General features: G+C 43.8%; 1 long non-coding RNA gene across 1 annotated transcript in view; it reads left to right on the top strand.

Annotated features, from left to right (window-relative positions):
- Positions 1 to 5,466: 5,466 nt before the first annotated feature.
- Positions 5,467 to 14,216, top strand: part of LOC307181101 — a 407,048-nt gene continuing 398,298 nt past the window's right edge. Inside the window, exon 1 of the long non-coding RNA XR_013825904.1 lies at positions 5,467 to 5,537. This is a non-coding gene — a long non-coding RNA (uncharacterized lncRNA). The remainder of the gene's footprint in view (positions 5,538 to 14,216) is intronic.

The following is a 14,216-nucleotide window of genomic DNA, read 5'->3' as shown; positions in this document are numbered from 1 at the left end:
CCCGTCCAGACACCTCCAGCTAGTCTCACATTGGTTCTCGCTATTCCTGTTCATCTTCCGCAGAAATTGCAAACTGGGCCAAACAGGTGGTTAAAGGCGCTGACTCTTCAAGTGGGGAGACTGTTAGTAAAGCGTCTGGAATGTTGCACCCGAGTACCAGGGTACGAAAACTGAGACATATTTGAACACGTCTCCCGTTCACATGGTTGATCATACTTGGGTTCTACATGCATGTTTTAGCTGAAGGAAGAATACCTTAAACCTGGGTAGTTGGAACCCGTGGAATGGGTACCATGCAATATGACTTCAAAGGGTCTTCATTTGCTCACCGAACCTCTCCAATCCTATCACTGCTGCGTTTATGCCCCTGTACACATGCTTGATTCTCTTTCGGGGACATAGCAATCCATAGGTTTTAAGATACTTACTAGTCAGGTACATTCTTAGGCGTTTAATATGCGGTGTTGAGTCCATTTCGTTGAGCAAGGAGTAGCTCTTGTCTATTCCATATTTGACTTAAGGAACTTTATCTGTGCTCATTTCAATCTCTGGTTTTATGCAGCACCCCAACTCACCTTTCCCCTTAAGCAAGCATAAGTTGGTTTTCTAAATTTGAGTCCCTGTTCTGTTCTGTAATTCAGTTCCTGTGTAGCCAAGTTTACATTCCGTGTATTACTGATATCTTATGATGTTTCTTTTTCTGTGTGACTTATTTCAGTTAGAATCATCACAGCTGAATCCACTCATTGTGCTGCTAAGGGCCTGATGACACAGATTTCATTGCTGAGTGATATTGCTTTGTACGTAAATACCACAACTTCTTTATCCATTTTTCACTTTCTGCGATGTTGAACTTGTACTGTAAACGAGGTTCTTGTAAACAGAGCCGTTCCAAACTTTCGGGTGGCTGTGTCTTTTTGAATTTAATTTCCCTAAGTTATAGGACCATAAGTGGAAGTGCCCTAGGTTCTGTTGCTTTGTTTTTTAGATGTTTCAGGAAACACCATACACTTCTCCTGAGTGGTTGTTGGCAATTTACATCCCGCCCATCAGCATAACAAGGCTCCCAGTTCTCCATGGCCTGTCCTGCCTTTCTGGATTTTACACTTTTTTCAGATGGCCCTTTTGACCGGGGGGAAGTGAGACTTCATTGTAGTGCAGATTTCCTTTGCAAGCTTGCTTGGTTGGCCAAAAAGTGCGTATGCGTTTTTTCCTGAATATATTCAGGAAAAAACGCATACGCCCTTTTTGGCCAAGTGCATCATTGTGGACGTTCTGCCTCTTTTCCTATGCTTTCAATGCAATTCCAGTCTACCTCCTGAGATCGGTTTCCTGCAATTCTGCCCCGCTTTCAAGTCCTCTTGGCAGCCTTACTTCAGTCTATTTTTGGACGATAGCTGTCATTTATAACTCTGCAGGTTTGTTAATTACAGTGCCCCTGAGCTCCTTTCTTCAACTCGCTTTCTTGTGACCTGGCCGCAACACCGCAGGATGGCTTCAGGTCCTAATCTGGTTCCGGCACGGCACGCTGAGCCTTTGGTTATTTCCTCTTCCTGGTGGGAAATGAGAGTTAAATTTGCCCGTCCAGACACCTCCAGCTAGTCTCTCATTGGTTCTCGCTATTCCTGTTCATCTTCCGCAGAAATTGCAAACTGGGCCAAACAGGAGGTTAAAGGCGCTGAGTCTCCAAGTGGGGAGAGTGTTAGTAAAGCGTCTGGAATGTTGCACCCGAGTACCAGGGGAGGAAAACTGAGACATATTTGAACACATCTCCCGTTCACATGGTTGATCATACTCTGGGTTCCACATGCATGTTTTAGCTGAAGGAAGAATACCTAAAACCTGGGTAGTTGAAACCCGTGGAATGGGTACCATGCAATATGACTTCAAAGGGTCTTCATTTGCTCACCGAACCTCTCCAGTCCTATCACTGCTGCGTTTATGCCACTGTACACATGCTTAATTCTCTTTCGGAGACATAGCAATCCCTAGGTTTTAAGATACTTACTAGTCAGGTACATTCTTAGGAGTTTAATATGCGGTGTTGAGTCCATTTCGTTGAGCAAGGAGTAGCTCTTGTCTATTCCATATTTGGCTTAAGGAACTTTATCTGTGCTCATTTCAATCTCTGGTTTTATGCAGCACCCCAACTCACCTTTACCCTTAAGCAAGCATAAGTTGGTTTTCTAAATTTGAGACCCTGTTCTGTTCTGTAATTCAGTTCCTGTGTAGCCAAGTTTACATTCCGTGTATTACTGATATCTTATGATGTTTCTTTTTCTGTGTGACTTATTTCAGTTAGAATCATCATACCTGAATCCACTCATTGTGCTGCTAAGGGCCTGATGACACAGATTTCATTGCTGAGTGATATTGCTTTGTAAGTAAATACCACAACTTCTTTATCCATTTTTCACTTTCTGTGATGTTGAACTTGTACTGTAAACGAGGTTCTTGTAAACAGAGCCGTTCGAAACTTTGGGGTGGCTGTGTCTTTTTGATTTTAATTTCCCTAAGCTATAGGACCATAAGTGGAAGTGCCCTAGGTTCTGTTGCTTTGTTTTTTAGATGTTTCAGGAAACACCATACACTTCTCCCGAGTGGTTGTTGGCAATTTACATCCCGCCCATCAGCATAACAAGGCTCCCAGTTCTCCATGGCCTGTCCTTTCTGGATTTTACACTTTTTTCAGATAGCCCTTTTGACCAGGGAGAAGTGAGACTTCATTGTAGTGCAAATTTCCTTTGCAAGCTTGCTTGGTTGGCCAAAAAGGGCGTATGCGTTTTTTCCTGAATATATTCAGGAAAAAACGCATACGCCCTTTTTGGCCAAGTGCATCATTGTGGACGTTCTGCCTCTTTTCCTATGCTTTCAATGCAATTCCAGTCTACCTCCTGAAATCGGTTTCCTGCAATTCTGCCCCGCTTTCAAGTCCTCCTGGCAGCCTTACTTCAGTCTATTTTTGGATGATAGCTGTCATTTATAACTCTGCAGGTTTGTGAATTACAGTGCCCCTGAGCTCCTTTCTTCAACTCGCTTTCTTGTGAGCTGGCCGCGACTCCGCAGGATGGCTTCAGGCCCTAATCTGGTTCCGGCCCCGCATGCTGAGCCTTTGGTTAATTCCTCTTCCTGGTGGGAAATGAGAGTTAAATTTGCCCGTCCAGACACCTCCAGCTAGCCTCTCATTGGTTCTCGCTATTCCTGTTCATCTTCCGCAGAAATTGCAAACTGGGCCAAACAGGAGGTTAAAGGGACTGACTCTCCTATTCGGGAGAGTGTTAGTAAAGTGTCTGGAATGTTGCACCCGAGTACCAGGGGAGGAAAACTGAGACATATTTGAACACGTCTCCCATTCACATGGTTGATCATACTCTGGGTTCCACATGCATGTTTTAGCTGAAGGAAGAATACCTTAAACCTGGAGAGTTGAGACCCGTGTAATGGGTACCATGCAATATGACTTCAAAGGGTCTTCATTTGCTCACGAACCTCTGCAATCCTACCACTGCTGCGTTTATGCCCCTGTACACACGCTTGATTCTCTTTTGGGACATAGCAATCCATAGGTTTTAAGATACTTACTAGTCAGGTACATTCTTAGGCGATTAATATGGGGTTTTGAGTCCATTTCGTTGAGCAAGGAGTAGCTCTTGTCTATTCCATATTTGGCTTAAGGAACTTTATCTGTGCTCATTTCAATCTCTGGTTTTATGCAGCACCCCAACTCACCTTTACCCTTAAGCAAGCATAAGTTGGTTTTCTAAATTTGAGACCCTGTTCTGTTCTGTAATTCAGTTCCTGTGTAGCCAAGTTTACATTCCGTGTATTAGTGATATCTTATGATATTTCTTTTTCTGTGTGACTTATTTCAGTTAGAATCATCGTACCTGAATCCACTCATTATGCTGCTACGGGCCTGATGACATAGATTTCATTGCTGAGTGATACTGCATTGTACCTAAGTACCACAAGTTCTTTATTCATTTTTCACTTTCTGTGATATTGAACTTGTACGGTAAACGAGGTTCTTGTAAACGGAGGCGTCCCAAACTTTGGGGTGGCTGTGTCTTTTTGATTTTAATTTCCCTAAGCTATAGGACCATAAGTGGAAGTGCCCTAGGCTCTGTTGCTTTGTTTTTTAGATGTTTCAGGAAACACCATACACTTCTCCTGAGTGTCTGTTGGCAATTTACATCCCGCCCATCAGCATAACAAGGCTCCCAGTTCTCCATGGCCTGTCCTGCCTTTCTGGATTTTACACTTTTTTCAGATGGCCCTTTTGACCGGGGAGAAGTGAGACTTCATTGTAGTGCAGATTTCTTTTGCAAGTTTGCTTGGTTGGCCAAAAAGGGCGTATGCGTTTTTTCCTGAATATATTCAGGAAAAAACGCATACGCCCTTTTTGGCCAAGTGCATCATTGTGGACGTTCTGCCTCTTTTCCTATGCTTTCAATGCAATTCCAGTCTACCTCCTGAAATCGGTTTCCTGCAATTCTGCCCCGCTTTCAAGTCCTCTTGGCAGCCTTACTTCAGTCTATTTTTGGACGATAGCTGTCATTTATAACTCTGCAGGTTTGTTAATTACAGTGCCCCTGAGCTCCTTTCTTCAACTCGCTTTCTTGTGACCTGGCCGCAACACCGCAGGATGGCTTCAGGCCCTAATCTGGTTCCGGCCCGGCATGGGGAGCCTTTTGTTAATTCCTCTTCCTGGTGGGAAATGAGAGTTAAATTTGCCCGTCCAGACACCTCCAGCTAGTCTCACATTGGTTCTCGCTATTCCTGTTCATCTTCCGCAGAAATTGCAAACTGGGCCAAACAGGTGGTTAAAGGCGCTGACTCTTCAAGTGGGGAGACTGTTAGTAAAGCGTCTGGAATGTTGCACCCGAGTACCAGGGTACGAAAACTGAGACATATTTGAACACGTCTCCCGTTCACATGGTTGATCATACTTGGGTTCTACATGCATGTTTTAGCTGAAGGAAGAATACCTTAAACCTGGGTAGTTGGAACCCGTGGAATGGGTACCATGCAATATGACTTCAAAGGGTCTTCATTTGCTCACCGAACCTCTCCAATCCTATCACTGCTGCGTTTATGCCCCTGTACACATGCTTGATTCTCTTTCGGGGACATAGCAATCCATAGGTTTTAAGATACTTACTAGTCAGGTACATTCTTAGGCGTTTAATATGCGGTGTTGAGTCCATTTCGTTGAGCAAGGAGTAGCTCTTGTCTATTCCATATTTGACTTAAGGAACTTTATCTGTGCTCATTTCAATCTCTGGTTTTATGCAGCACCCCAACTCACCTTTCCCCTTAAGCAAGCATAAGTTGGTTTTCTAAATTTGAGTCCCTGTTCTGTTCTGTAATTCAGTTCCTGTGTAGGCAAGTTTACATTCCGTGTATTACTGATATCTTATGATGTTTCTTTTTCTGTGTGACTTATTTCAGTTAGAATCATCACAGCTGAATCCACTCATTGTGCTGCTAAGGGCCTGATGACACAGATTTCATTGCTGAGTGATATTGCTTTGTACGTAAATACCACAACTTCTTTATCCATTTTTCACTTTCTGCGATGTTGAACTTGTACTGTAAACGAGGTTCTTGTAAACAGAGCCGTTCCAAACTTTCGGGTGGCTGTGTCTTTTTGAATTTAATTTCCCTAAGTTATAGGACCATAAGTGGAAGTGCCCTAGGTTCTGTTGCTTTGTTTTTTAGATGTTTCAGGAAACACCATACACTTCTCCTGAGTGGTTGTTGGCAATTTACATCCCGCCCATCAGCATAACAAGGCTCCCAGTTCTCCATGGCCTGTCCTGCCTTTCTGGATTTTACACTTTTTTCAGATGGCCCTTTTGACCGGGGGGAAGTGAGACTTCATTGTAGTGCAGATTTCCTTTGCAAGCTTGCTTGGTTGGCCAAAAAGTGCGTATGCGTTTTTTCCTGAATATATTCAGGAAAAAACGCATACGCCCCTTTTGGCCAAGTGCATCATTGTGGACGTTCTGCCTCTTTTCCTATGCTTTCAATGCAATTCCAGTCTACCTCCTGAAATCGGTTTCCTGCAATTCTGCCCCGCTTTCAAGTCCTCTTGGCAGCCTTACTTCAGTCTATTTTTGGACGATAGCTGTCATTTATAACTCTGCAGGTTTGTGAATTACAGTGCCCCTGAGCTCCTTTCTTCAACTCGCTTTCTTGTGAGCTGGCCGCGACACCGCAGGATGGCTTCAGGCCCTAATCTGGTTCCGGCACGGCATGCTGAGCCTTTGGTTATTTCCTCTTCCTGGTGGGAAATGAGAGTTAAATTTGCCCGTCCAGACACCTCCAGCTAGCCTCTCATTGGTTCTCGCTATTCCTGTTCATCTTCCGCAGAAATTGCAAACTGGGCCAAACAGGATGTTAAAGGCGCTGACTCTCCAAGTGGGGAGAGTGTTAGTAAAGCGTCTGGAATGTTTCAACCGAGTACCAGGGGAGGAAAACTGAGACATATTTGAACACGTCTCCCGATCACATGGTTGATCATACTCTGGGTTCCACATGCATGTTTTAGCTGAAGGAAGAATACCTAAAACCTGGGTAGTTGAAACCCGTGGAATGGGTACCATGCAATATGACTTCAAAGGGTCTTCATTTGCTCACCGAACCTCTCCAATCCTATCACTGCTGCGTTTATGCCCCTGTACACATGCTTGATTCTCTTTCGGAGACATAGCAATCCATAGGTTTTAAGATACTTACAAGTCAGGTACATTCTTAGGCGTTTAATATGCGGTGTTGAGTCCATTTCGTTGAGCAAGGAGTAGCTCTTGTCTATTCCATATTTGGCTTAAGGAACTTTATCTGTGCTCATTTCAATCTCTGGTTTTATGCAGCACCCCAACTCACCTTTACCCTTAAGCAAGCATAAGTTGATTTTCTAAATTTGAGACCCTGTTCTGTTCTGTAATTCAGTTCCTGTGTAGCCAAGTTTACATTCAGTGTATTACTGATATCTTATGATGTTTCTTTTTCTGTGTGACTTATTTCAGTTAGAATCATCATACCTGAATCCACTCATTGTGCTGCTAAGGGCCTGATGACACAGATTTCATTGCTGAGTGATATTGCTTTGTAAGTAAATACCACAACTTCTTTATCCATTTTTCACTTTCTGCGATGTTGAACTTGTACTGTAAACGAGGTTCTTGTAAACAGAGCCGTTCCAAACTTTGGGGTGGCTGTGTCTTTTTGATTTTAATTTCCCTAAGCTATAGGACCATAAGTGGAAGTGCCCTAGGTTCTGTTGCTTTGTTTTTTAGATGTTTCAGGAAACACCATACACTTCTCCCGAGTGGTTGTTGGCAATTTACATCCCGCCCATCAGCATAACAAGGCTCCCAGTTCTCCATGGCCTGTCCTGCGTTTCTTGATTTTACACTTTTTTCAGATGGCCCTTTTCACCGGGTGGAAGTGAGACTTCATTGTAGTGCAGATTTCCTTTGCAAGCTTGCTTGGTTGGCCAAAAAGGGCGTATGCGTTTTTTCCTGAATATATTCAGGAAAAAACGCATACGCCCTTTTTGGCCAAGTGCATCATTGTGGACGTTCTGCCTCTTTTCCTATGGTTTCAATGCAATTCCAGTCTACCTCCTGAAATCGGTTTCCTGCAATTCTGTCCCGCTTTCAAGTCCTCTTGGCAGCCTTACTTCAGTCTATTTTTGGACGATAGCTGTCATTTATAACTCTGCAGGTTTGTGAATTACAGTGCCCCTGAGCTCCTTTCTTCAACTCGCTTTCTTTTGAGCTTGCCGCAACACTGCAGGATGGCTTCAGGCTCTAATCTGGTTCCGGTACGGCACGCTGAGCCTTTGGTTATTTCCTCTTCCTGGTGGGAAATGAGAGTTAAATTTGCCCGTCCAGACACCTCCAGCTAGCCTCTCATTGGTTCTCGCTATTCCTGTTCATCTTCCGCAGAAATTGCAAACTGGGCCAAACAGGAGGTTAAAGGCGCTGACTCTCCAAGTGGGGAGAGTGTTAGTAAAGCGTCTGGAATGTGGCACCCGAGTACCAGGGGAGGAAAACTGAGACATATTTGAACACGTCTCCCGATCACATGGTTGATCATACTCTGGGTTCCACATGCATGTTTTAGCTGAAGGAAGAATACCTTAAACCTGGAGAGTTGAGACCCGTGTAATGGGTACCATGCAATATGACTTCAAAGGGTCTTCATTTGCTCACCGAACCTCTCCAATCCTATCACTGCTGCGTTTATGCCCCTGTACACATGCTTGATTCTCTTTTGGGACATAGCAATCCATAGGTTTTAAGATACTTACTAGTCAGGTACATTCTTAGGAGTTTAATACGGGGATTTGAGTCCATTTCGTTGAGCAAGGAGTAGCTCTTGTCTATTCCATATTTGGCTTAAGGAACTTTATCTGTGCTCATTTCAATCTCTGGTTTTATGCAGCACCCCAACTCACCTTTACCCTTAAGCAAGCATAAGTTGGTTTTCTAAATTTGAGACCCTGTTCTGTTCTGTAATTCAGTTCCTGTGTAGCCAAGTTTACATTCCGTTTATTACTGATATCTTATGATGTTTCTTTTTATGTGTGACTTATTTCAGTTAGAATCATCATACCTGAATCCACTCATTATGCTGCTACGGGCCTGATGACATAGATTTCATTACTGAGTGATATTGCTTTGTAAGTAAATACCACAACTTCTTTATCCATTTTTCACTTTCTGCGATGTTGAACTTGTACTGTAAACGAGGTTCTTGTAAACGGAGCCGCTTTAAACTTTGGGGTGGCTGTGTGATTTTGATTTTAATTTCCCTAAGCTATAGGACCATAAGTGGAAGTGCCCTAGGTTCTGTTGCTTTGTTTTTTAGATGTTTCAGGAAACACCATACACTTCTCCCAAGTGGTTGTTGGCAATTTACATCCCGCCCTTCAGCATAACAAGGCTCCCATTTCTCCATGGCCTGTCCTGCCTTTCTGGATTTTACACTTTTTTCAGATGGCCCTTTTGACCTGGGGAATGTGAGACTTCATTGTAGTGCAGATTTCCTTTGCAAGCTTGCTTGGTTGGCCAAAAAGGGCGTATGCGTTTTTTCCTGAATATATTCAGGAAAAAACGCATACGCCCTTTTAGGCCAAGTGCATCATTGTGGACGTTCTGCCTCTTTTCCTATGCTTTCAATGCAATTCCAGTCTACCTCCTGAAATCGGTTTCCTGCAATTCTGCCCCGCTTTCAAGTTCTCTTGGCAGCCTTACTTCAGTCTATTTTTGGACGATAGCTGTCATTTATAACTCTGCAGGTTTGTGAATTACAGTGCCCCTGAGCTCCTTTCTTCAACTCGCTTTCTTTTGAGCTGGCCGCAACACCGCAGGATGGCTTCATGCCCTAATCTGGTTCCGGTACGGCACGCTGAGCCTTTGGTTATTTCCTCTTCCTGGTGGGAAATGAGAGTTAAATTTGCCCGTCCAGACACCTCCAGCTAGCCTCTCATTGGTTCTCGCTATTCCTGTTCATCTTCCGCAGAAATTGCAAACTGGGCCAAACAGGAGGTTAAAGGCGCTGACTCTCCAAGTGGGGAGAGTGTTAGTAAAGCGTCTGGAATGTTGCACCCGAGTACCAGGGGAGGAAAACTGAGACATATTTGAAGACGTCTCCCGATCACATGCTTGATCATACTCTCGGTTCCACATGCATGTTTTAGCTGAAGGAAGAATACCTAAAACCTGGGTAGTTGAAACCCGGGGAATGGGTACCATGCAATATGACTTCAAAGGGTCTTCATTTGCTCACCGAACCTCTCCAATCCTATCACTGCTGCGTTTATGCCCCTGTACACATGCTTGATTCTCTTTCGGAGACATAGCAATCCCTAGGTTTTAAGATACTTACTACTCAGGTACATTCTTAGGAGTTTAATATGCGGTGTTGAGTCCATTTCGTTGAGCAAGGTGTAGCTCTTGTCTATTCCATATTTGGCTTAAGGAACTTTATCTGTGCTCATTTCAATCTCTGGTTTTATGCAGCACCCCAACTCACCTTTCCCCTTAAGCAAGCATAAGTTGGTTCTCTAAATTTGAGACCCTGTTCTGTTCTGTAATTCAGTTCCTGTGTAGCCAAGTTTACATTCTGTGTATTACTGATATCTTATGATGTTTCTTTTTCTGTGTGACTTATTTCAGTTAGAATCATCGTACCTGAATCCACTCATTATGCTGCTACGGGCCTGATGACATAGATTTCATTGCTGAGTGATATAGCTTTGTAAGTAAATACCACAACTTCTTTATCCATTTTTCACTTTCTGCGATGTTGAACTTGTACTGTAAACGAGGTTCTTGTAAACGGAGCCGCTTTAAACTTTGGGGTGGCTGTGTGTTTTTGATTTTAATTTCCCTAAGCTATAGGACCATAAGTGGAAGTGCCCTAGGTTCTGTTGCTTTGTTTTTTAGATGTTTCAGGAAACACCATACACTTCTCCCGAGTGGTTGTTGGCAATTTACATCCCGCCCTTCAGCATAACAAGGCTCCCATTTCTCCATGGCCTGTCCTGCCTTTCTGGATTTTACACTTTTTTCAGATGGCCCTTTTGACCGGGGGGAAGTGAGACTTCATTGTAGTGCAGATTTCCTTTGCAAGCTTGCTTGGTTGGCCAAAAAGGGCGTATGCGTTTTTTCCTGAATATATTCAGGAAAAAACGCATACGCCCTTTTAGGCCAAGTGCATCATTGTGGACATTCTGCCTCTTTTCCTATGCTTTCAATGCAATTCCAGTCTACCTCCTGAAATCGGTTTCCTGCAATTCTGCCCCGCTTTCAAGTTCTCTTGGCAGCCTTACTTCAGTCTATTTTTGGACGATAGCTGTCATTTATAACTCTGCAGGTTTGTGAATTACAGTGCCCCTGAGCTCCTTTCTTCAACTCGCTTTCTTTTGAGCTGGCCGCAACACCGCAGGATGGCTTCATGCCCTAATCTGGTTCCGGTACGGCACGCTGAGCCTTTGGTTATTTCCTCTTCCTGGTGGGAAATGAGAGTTAAATTTGCCCGTCCAGACACCTCCAGCTAGCCTCTCATTGGTTCTCGCTATTCCTGTTCATCTTCCGCAGAAATTGCAAACTGGGCCAAACAGGAGGTTAAAGGCGCTGACTCTCCAAGTGGGGAGAGTGTTAGTAAAGCGTCTGGAATGTTGCACCCGAGTACCAGGGGAGGAAAACTGAGACATATTTGAAGACGTCTCCCGATCACATGCTTGATCATACTCTCGGTTCCACATGCATGTTTTAGCTGAAGGAAGAATACCTAAAACCTGGGTAGTTGAAACCCGGGGAATGGGTACCATGCAATATGACTTCAAAGGGTCTTCATTTGCTCACCGAACCTCTCCAATCCTATCACTGCTGCGTTTATGCCCCTGTACACATGCTTGATTCTCTTTCGGAGACATAGCAATCCCTAGGTTTTAAGATACTTACTACTCAGGTACATTCTTAGGAGTTTAATATGCGGTGTTGAGTCCATTTCGTTGAGCAAGGTGTAGCTCTTGTCTATTCCATATTTGGCTTAAGGAACTTTATCTGTGCTCATTTCAATCTCTGGTTTTATGCAGCACCCCAACTCACCTTTCCCCTTAAGCAAGCATAAGTTGGTTCTCTAAATTTGAGACCCTGTTCTGTTCTGTAATTCAGTTCCTGTGTAGCCAAGTTTACATTCTGTGTATTACTGATATCTTATGATGTTTCTTTTTCTGTGTGACTTATTTCAGTTAGAATCATCGTACCTGAATCCACTCATTATGCTGCTACGGGCCTGATGACATAGATTTCATTGCTGAGTGATATAGCTTTGTAAGTAAATACCACAACTTCTTTATCCATTTTTCACTTTCTGCGATGTTGAACTTGTACTGTAAACGAGGTTCTTGTAAACGGAGCCGCTTTAAACTTTGGGGTGGCTGTGTGTTTTTGATTTTAATTTCCCTAAGCTATAGGACCATAAGTGGAAGTGCCCTAGGTTCTGTTGCTTTGTTTTTTAGATGTTTCAGGAAACACCATACACTTCTCCCGAGTGGTTGTTGGCAATTTACATCCCGCCCTTCAGCATAACAAGGCTCCCATTTCTCCATGGCCTGTCCTGCCTTTCTGGATTTTACACTTTTTTCAGATGGCCCTTTTGACCGGGGGGAAGTGAGACTTCATTGTAGTGCAGATTTCCTTTGCAAGCTTGCTTGGTTGGCCAAAAAGGGCGTATGCGTTTTTTCCTGAATATATTCAGGAAAAAACGCATACGCCCTTTTTGGCCAAGTGCATCATTGTGGACATTCTGCCTCTTTTCCTATGCTTTCAATGCAATTCCAGTCTACCTCCTGAAATCGGTTTCCTGCAATTCTGCCCCGCTTTCAAGTCCTCTTGGCAGCCTTACTTCAGTCTATTTTTGGACGATAGCTGTCATTTATAACTCTGCAGGTTTGTTAATTACAGTGCCCCTGAGCTCCTTTCTTCAACTCGCTTTCTTTTGAGCTGGCCGCAACACCGCAGGATGGCTTCATGCCCTAATCTGGTTCCGGTACGGCACGCTGAGCCTTTGGTTATTTCCTCTTCCTGGTGGGAAATGAGAGTTAAATTTGCCCGTCCAGACACCTCCAGCTAGCCTCTCATTGGTTCTCGCTATTCCTGTTCATCTTCCGCAGAAATTGCAAACTGGGCCAAACAGGAGGTTAAAGGCGCTGACTCTCCAAGTGGGGAGACTGTTAGTAAAGCGTCTGGAATGTTGCACCCGAGTACCAGGGGAGGAAAACTGAGACATATTTGAAGACGTCTCCCGATCACATGCTTGATCATACTCTCGGTTCCACATGCATGTTTTAGCTGAAGGAAGAATACCTAAAACCTGGGTAGTTGAAACCCGGGGAATGGGTACCATGCAATATGACTTCAAAGGGTCTTCATTTGCTCACCGAACCTCTCCAATCCTATCACTGCTGCGTTTATGCCCCTGTACACATGCTTGATTCTCTTTCGGAGACATAGCAATCCCTAGGTTTTAAGATACTTACTACTCAGGTACATTCTTAGGAGTTTAATATGCGGTGTTGAGTCCATTTCGTTGAGCAAGGTGTAGCTCTTGTCTATTCCATATTTGGCTTAAGGAACTTTATCTGTGCTCATTTCAATCTCTGGTTTTATGCAGCACCCCAACTCACCTTTCCCCTTAAGCAAGCATAAGTTGGTTCTCTAAATTTGAGACCCTGTTCTGTTCTGTAATTCAGTTCCTGTGTAGCCAAGTTTACATTCTGTGTATTACTGATATCTTATGATGTTTCTTTTTCTGTGTGACTTATTTCAGTTAGAATCATCATACCTGAATCCACTCATTGTGCTGCTAAGGGCCTGATGACACAGATTTCATTGCTGAGTGATATTGCTTTGTAAGTAAATACCACAAGTTCTTTATCCATTTTTCACTTTCTGCGATGTTGAACTTGTACTGTAAACGAGGTTCTTGTAAACAGAGCCGTTCCAAACTTTGGGGTGGCTGTGTCTTTTTGATTTTAATTTCCCTAAGCTATAGGACCATAAGTGGAAGTGCCCTAGGTTCTGTTGCTTTGTTTTTTAGATGTTTCAGGAAACACCATACACTTCTCCCGAGTGGTTGTTGGGAATTTACATCCCGCCCATCAGCATAACAAGGCTCCCAGTTCTCCATGGCCTGCCCTGCCTTTCTGGATTTTACACTTTTTTCAGATGGCCCTTTTGACCGGGGGAATGTGAGACTTCATTGTAGTGCAGATTTCCTTTGCAAGCTTGCTTGGTTGGCCAAAAAGGGCGTATGCGTTTTTTCCTGAATATATTCAGGAAAAAACGCATACGCCCTTTTTGGCCAAGTGCATCATTGTGGACGTTCTGCCTCTTTTCCTATGCTTTCAATGCAATTCCAGTCTACCTCCTGAAATCGGTTTCCTGCAATTCTGCCCCGCTTTCAAGTCCTCTTGGCAGCCTTACTTCAGTCTATTTTTGGACGATAGCTGTCATTTATAACTCTGCAGGTTTGTGAATTACAGTGCCCCTGAGCTCCTTTCTTCAACTCGCTTTCTTGTCACCTGGCCGCAACACCGCAGGATGGCTTCAGGCCCTAATCTGGTTCCGGCACGGCACGCTGAGCCGTTGGTTATTTCCTCTTCCTGGTGGGAAATGAGAGTTAAATTTGCCCGT

Source organism: Stenella coeruleoalba (assembly GCF_951394435.1).
Source record: "Stenella coeruleoalba genome assembly, contig: scaffold_181, whole genome shotgun sequence".
NCBI classification, from domain to species: domain Eukaryota; kingdom Metazoa; phylum Chordata; class Mammalia; order Artiodactyla; family Delphinidae; genus Stenella; species Stenella coeruleoalba.
Note: the sequence above shows the minus strand (reverse complement) of the source record. Positions and strands in the feature narration are given on the sequence as shown.